Source organism: Artemia franciscana, chromosome 8 (assembly GCF_032884065.1).
Source record: "Artemia franciscana chromosome 8, ASM3288406v1, whole genome shotgun sequence".
NCBI classification, from domain to species: Eukaryota; Metazoa; Arthropoda; class Branchiopoda; order Anostraca; family Artemiidae; genus Artemia; species Artemia franciscana.
The window spans coordinates 28,200,586-28,208,221 of NC_088870.1; positions in this window are offsets into that span (position 1 = coordinate 28,200,586).

The following is a 7,636-nucleotide window of genomic DNA, read 5'->3' on the forward strand; positions in this document are numbered from 1 at the left end:
CATATAAATAGATTGTCAGGTTTACCGACTCTTGAACATGCAAAATATAATTGTCCATGGGAAAAACAATCTGTATTCAGATCTAAACCTCATTATTCTAATGATTGCCCTTGAGCTTTGTTGATGGTGATTGCTACTCGAACATTCCCTGTGTCCCTGTCGTCATTTATATATCCCCCTGTGCCCCCGGCGTCCCCGTTGTTGTTGTTTCCCTGTGTCCGGGTCGTCATTTGTGTCCCGGCGTTGTGTCCCGGTCGTCATTTGTGTCCCGGTGTCCCAGTCTGTATTTTCTCTTTGACTGTCGCGGTCGTCATATCCCCCTGTGCCCCCCGGCGTCCCCGTTGTTGTTGTTTCCCTGTTTCCCGGTCGTCATTTGTGTCCCGGTGTTGTGTCCCGGTCGTCATTTGTGTCCCGGTGTCCCAGTCTGTAATTTCTCTTTGAGTGTCGCGGTCGTCATTTATATTCCCTGTGTCCATTTGACACAGGTCTTCATTTTTGTCCCGGTCGTCATTTGTGTTCCGGTATCCCGGTCTGTAATTTATCTTTGAGTGTCCTGGTCGTCATTTATATTCCCTGTGTCCCGGTCGTCATTTGTGTCCCGGTGCTTTGTTGATGGTGATTGCTAATCGAACATTCATTGTGTCCCGGTCACTTTCTCTTTGAGTGTCCCGGTCGTCATTTATATTCCCTATGTCCCGCTGTCCCGGTCGTCATTTGTGTCCCGATGTCCCGGTCTTTAATCTCGTCAGTCGACAAACATGACGTCACTCGACACACACACAGACAACTTATTTATATATATATATATATATAGAAGATAGATAGATAGATAGATGTCCCGGTGTCCCGGTCGTCATTTGTGTCCCGATGTCCCGGTCTGTAATTTCCTCAGTCGACAAACATGACGTCAGTCGACACACAAACATGACGTCACTCGACACACAGACAACTTATTTTTATATATATACTAGCTGTTGGGGTGGTGCTTCGCGCCACCCCAACACCTAGTTGGTGTTGACGACTTACGCGCAAGCCCCCCCGCGCGCGTAAGTCGTTACGCGCCATATTAGTTACGTGCCATTGTAGTTGTGTCCCTGTGTCCCACCTGTGAATATAGATAGATTTATATATGTGTTTCAAACTACGTAAAAATTGAGAATATACAACATTCTTGACTTTCCCATTGTCTGTGCATATTCAAAGCCGTATGTACTAATAATGACGTCATATGCAAACGCTCTTTTTACAAACAAACAAACATGCATACACACAACTCATTTTTATATAGATAGATAGATAGATAGATAGATACAATTCAAATTAACTGCGTAAAACTTGCGAATATACAACATTCTTCGCTGTCTAAGTGTCGCTGCATATAAATAGATTGTCAGGTTTACCGACCCTCGAACATGCAACGTACAATTGTCCATGGGAAAAACAATCAGTTTTAAGATCTATACCACATTTTTCTAATGATTGACCTTGAGCTTTGTTAATGGTGATTGCAAATGCTAATCGAATTGGGAATTGCAATCTTTAAATTGAAAAGGCAGATCCGTTGGAATCATGGGAATGCGAGGAATAAGAACAGCCTCACCCTCAAAAGGCCCTGTCAAGATTGTGGCCTCTATTAGGTTTTCTATTGTTTTTTTTTACGGCAAGTCGCGTGCCAATGCAAAGCTTTGGTGGGTTGATATTTCTTAAAAGTATTATTGGTACGCCTATTTTTAGTTGTAGCACGTGTGGTAGGAAACCCTGAAAGATCTATGGAATTTAAAAATTCAGATGGATAATTAACCGCTTCATTTGGTTCCAAAACTGTGTCGACTGACTTGTAAAGGACTGCCTGGTCTCGAATCTTGGTCAAAACAATATTGTTGATTTCGTGGACGTCTATATTTTTGGGTGCGAGAATCGCTCTTTCACTTAGCCATTTATTATTTTTATAATTTTTTAGAATATTCGGAAATACTTTTTCAATCAATTCATTTTTGGACGTCACTAAATTACAGAAATCAGCAGGTAGTTGTATACGTCCTGAAATTGAGTCTACTGGGAGCTTTCCGTTTCCAATTGCCAGCAATTGATCTGAAAATGTTTGACCAGAGTCATCGTTTTGCAATCGGACACGCATATTTGTAGTTAATTTTAATATTTTTACGTGTGCCCATAAATTAGAATTTTTCAGGCAAGCATTCATTTCGTCTGCAGGAGTTGATCTAGGTATTATAGGTAATGTTTGCCTGAAATCTCCCGCAAGCAATATTAATGTGCTGCCAAAGGGTTTCGACTTGCCTCTCAAATCTTTCAAGCATTGATCCAGAGCCTCGAGCGATTTTTTGTGTGCCATTGTGCACTCATCCCAAATAATAAGTTTGCATTACTGCAATACTTTACCCATCCCAGATGATTTGGAAATATTGCACGTGGGAGTTTCTGTAGAATGCAAATTCAGAGGCAATTTCAAAGCGGAATAAGCAGTTCTTCCACCAGGCAGCAATGTTGCGGCTATTCCGGACGACGCAATTGCCAACGCTATATCATTTTTTGATCGAATTGATGCCAGAATCAGTTTTATCACATACGTTTTACCAGTACCTCCTGGCGCATCCAAAAAGAAAATTTCTCCAACGTTGTTATCGACACAATGCATTATCGTATCATAAATGTCTTTTTGTTCCGACGTTAACTTGGAAATGTTATTTTGTACATACGACAATAGATCACTCGTACTGTAACTTTGTTCACGATCCAATTCTACACATGTCGAAACAGCAGCGATACGGTTAGGTGAAGGCATTCCCAAATCCTGAAGAGGTTTGTTTGCCATGCGTACGCACAAATCTTCTATAATAACTAAAGTGTAGTTATAAATTTCTGATGTAAAATCAAAAGTCATATCTGACGTCTCTAACTGTTTTCGATGGAGTATATCTTCGGACATTTTTGACTTATATTTTTCCCATAACTCTGTAGGAGCTGATGGAGAGCAAGTTGTTAAAATGATGCCAAACACTGCACGAATTTGACTTGGGGTTGACGTTTCGCACGCGTCATTGATGCAGTTCTCCCAGTGTTGGTCATTCTCCAATAAATTCAGAGCTTGGCATGCACTACGGTAAGTGTCATGTATAGCACCGTTTACAGTTCTCAAATACTCAAAGAATGTCGGACTGGGTACATTCACCAAAAGCAGGCGTAGAAAGAAGCATTCATGTTGATTAGGGTGAACGGTGTAGAATCTTCCTATCGTGGTATCTTTGAAGATGGTAGGTTGGCCGTCGACTGACTTACCCTATTTTCGACGTTCAAATACTTTATTTTTAGTATTCCACGTGTAATACGAAGGCACTTCTGTATACAGCAGTTTTTTTGCAAAAGAATCATTTTTGCAAAGCGATAAAAAGCTGTTAATGTTGTATCCGGTGGATTCAGGGCTCTTTTTTGCACGTTGGTTTCCGTGAAATAAACACGTTGACCATTCTGTAAATGTACCGCTAAGTGAACAACAGCTGGACTACGTTCATGTATCGGAAATGAAAGAATTCGCCAAACAGCTTCATTACTGCTTATGTATCTTCCAGCCTGATATTGTACGATTTCGTCGAAATCTTTGATTTCGGGCTGCAAACCAAAAACTGCCATGTCACTGCCTTTGTTGACGTATTTACATATGTATTTGATTGCCTTTACGGAGTTACAGTATTCAACGTTTATGTGTGCATTAAATGTTTTTTGATAATAATGGGGAATATGGAACAACCCACTGGTTATCTACTTCGATGGTGGTACCGTTACGCTTCTTTATTATTGCTGTTTTACCGCCATCTTCAGTAGATCTTCTTCTATATTGTGGGTAACCATCATTGCCAGTAATCGTCTTTGATACTAAAAGTCGAGGATATTGCTTTGTGCACCTTCCTTTGGCCATGCATGGTGAATTTTCGTTCAGTGCACCGCAAGGTCCATTTATCATATTTTTTACAATAATATCATGTAACCCCTTGTCGACATTTTTATCAGGTATTTCAGCGGAAATCACATCATCAATTTCGTTCGAAGTAATTTTTTTATGTAGCCAGATTAGTATATGTGCGTGTGGCAAACCTCGTTTTTGCCATTCCACTGAGTACATCCAGCATCGCACTGACCCAAACACTTCAAGTTTTACTATGTAGTTTATCAGTGATTTCTACTTTTGCCGGAAGACGCGGGCCGTAATGTCATGCCTATGAACCCCCGATTGGCCTTGAAGTAAAAGCTGCAGTATCTCGTCCCAAGATTGATTACATGTAAATGTAATAAATAAATCTGGACGACCATAGAGACGAACATACGCAATAGCATCTTGAGCATATTCATGCATATGCCAGGGACTGCCAGCATATGACGAAGGTAAGATTGTTAATCTTCCAACGTTTGGGGTATTACCGTCATTTATAACTGCATCTCGCAAATGAATGTATTGTTCAGAGCGGAGCTTGGTCTGATTCAGGCGGATATATAGCAAACGTTCTGATTAAATTTTAGCATACATATCAACGACAAATTGGTGAAACAATTCACGGCATTTTAAAATATAATTTCCTTCATCCTGCCAAATCATTAGTCTATAGGAATAATAATGCATTGCACTGCATTTCTTATTCATTTCTTTGTTAGTGGCTGGATTCATCAATTTAATATTAATGTGATAGCCGTCGGCTCCATCCCAAAAAATGATAGGATATTGTAGGGCATCGTAGCATCGATGCAATTCTTAACTACTGAGTGTTTCGCTTATGAAGAATAATATCTCCAGGTAAAAACTGATCACCGACCATAACGATTGCCACTTCGTCGATAGTTGGAGCATTGTATCTACGCACATTTTGGCCAGGAGGCGTTTTGTCAGCGGAAATAACAATTTTATACGTATCAGCAGGCATCAAATCGATGGCTGTTTTGAACAGACGCACTAAATTATTATTTTCGTGGAAAAGATGTTGCAATTGGGAAACGATTGTCCTTTCAACCTTGGGAGAAATTTCGCAATGTGCATTCAATTCAGAATTTCTATCACTGATGAAGTACAATTGTAAAAATTTATGATTCTCGCCTGAGAATGGTAGAAGGGACCCTGCTCTATGATAAATTTGCCCTTTTACTTTGAAAGTAGACATAAATTGATCTGGATTTTCGATTTGGGCTCCAAACGACGTCATTTGGAAACATGAGTTGTATTTTCTGATTTTTGACAAAAAACGCTTAGATTCTGACGTAATTCCAGTAAGGAAACTCTTCAATGGCTCTGGTGGTGCAGCCAATAGAGGAAGTTTAACTTTTCCTGAGGCGCAACACATTCCCATTGTTTCACCATTGAATTTCAAGGCCTTGCAATAGGGACAAATTTTAGACGTTGTCCCGATTTGAACACATCTACTCAAGCTATAATCATCGACTGGGCTGTACCTGAATGCCAGGCGATAACTTTCAGGTTGCTCTGATTCCTCGGCACGCTTTCTTTTCTTACTTTCACTATCAGCAGCAAGCCTGATTTCTTGCTGTTCTTGTGATTCCTCGGCACGCTTTCTTTTCTTACTTTCTCTATCAGCAGCAAGCCTGATTTCTTGCTGTTCTTGTGATTCCTCGGCACGCCTTCTTTTTTCACTTTCTCTTTTAGCAGCAAGTCTGCTTTCGCGTTGCTCTGGTAGTTCCTCGGCACGCTTTCTTTTCTGACTTTCTCTATCAGCAGCAAGTTTTTTGGCATAGACTCTTTGAGCATCTTCACCGGCTTTTGCCATTGTAAGTTCATCAGTCACTTTAAACTTAAACATTAATAGATTTCTACGTGAACATATATGTCTTAAATATCTTTAATGACGTCACCGTCATAGCAAAAATGGCGACAACTAACTTCATGTCGTCAGTCGACACAGAAACATGACGTCACCTGATCCACAGACAGACAACTTATTTTTATATATATCTATATATATAAAAATAAGTTGTCTGTCTGTGGATGTGTGGATGGATCAGGTGACGTCATGTTTGTTCGCATATGACGTCTGAATTATTTCACACTAATACAAAAGAAGAAAAAAACTAAAAAAGGTAAAAACTACAAAAAAAACTAAAAAGAAAAAAAAAACTAAAAAAGCTAAAAAACAAAAAAAAACTAAAAAAAGGTAAAAATCTAATAACTAAAAAAAAACTGAAAAAAATAAAAAAAGGCAAAAACTACAAAAAAAATAAAACCTAATAAAAAAACTAAAAAAGCTAAAAAACTAAAAAAACTAAAAAAAACTAAAAAAAGGTAAAAAACTAAAAAAAACTAAAAACTAAAAAAGAAAAAAACTAAAAAAAAGGAAAAAAGTGAAAAATAAAAGAGAAAAAGAAAACTAAAAAAATATGAATAAATATATATAAAAATAAGTTGTTTGTGGGTTATGTCTGTCTGTCTGTCTGTCGAGTGACGTCGTGTTTGTCCGCATATGACGTCTGAATTATTTCACACTAATACAAAAGAAGAAAAAAAACTAAAAAAGGTAAAAACTACAAAAAAAACTAAAAAGAAAAAAAACTAAAAAAGCTAAAAAACTAAAAAAAAACTAAAAAAAGGTAAAAAACTAAAAACTAAAAAAGCTGAAAAAACTAAAAAAAGGCAAAAACTAAAAAAAAACTAAAAACTAATAAAAAAACTAAAAAAGCTAAAAAACTAAAAAAAACTAAAAAAACTAAAAAAAGGTAAAAAACAAAAAAAAAACTAAAAACTAAAAAAGAAAAAACTAAAAAAAAAGGAAAAAACTGAAAAATAAGAGAAAAAGAAAACTAAAAAAATATTAATAAATATAAAAAATATAAATATAAATATAATATAAATTAGCAATCAACAAAGCACCGAGACACAAATGACGACCGGGACACAGGGAGTATAAATGACGACCAGGACATAAGTAAAAAAAAAAACTAAAAAAACTAAAAAAATGGTAAAAACTACAAAAAAACTAAAAACTAATAAAAAAACTAAAAAATCTAAAAATCTAAATAAACTAAAAAAGAAAAAACAGAAAAAAGGAAAAAAATAAAGGAGAAAAACAAAACTAAAAAACGAATGTATATACAGACCGGGACACCGGGATACAAATGACGACCGGGACACAGGGAATATAAATGACGACCGGGACACAGGGACACAACTACAATGGGGACGCCGGGGGGCACAGGGGGATATAAATGACGACCGGGACACCGGGACACAAGGAATATAAATGACGCCCGGGACACTCAAAGAGAAATCACAGACTGGAACACCGGGACACAAATGACGACCGGGACACAGGGAATATAAATGACGACCGGGACACAGGGACATAACTACAAAGGGGACGCCGGGGTGCACAGGGGGATATATAAATGACGATGGCGACTCAGGGAATGGTCGATTAGCAATCACCATCAACAAAGCTCAAGGGCAATCATTAGAATCATGAGGTGTAGATCTGATTACGGATTGTTTTCCCATGGACCATTATCTATTTATATGCACAGACAATGGGACAGCAAAGAATGTTGTATATTCGCAAGTTTTACGTAGTTAAAAACATATATATATATATATATATATATATATATATATATATATATATATATA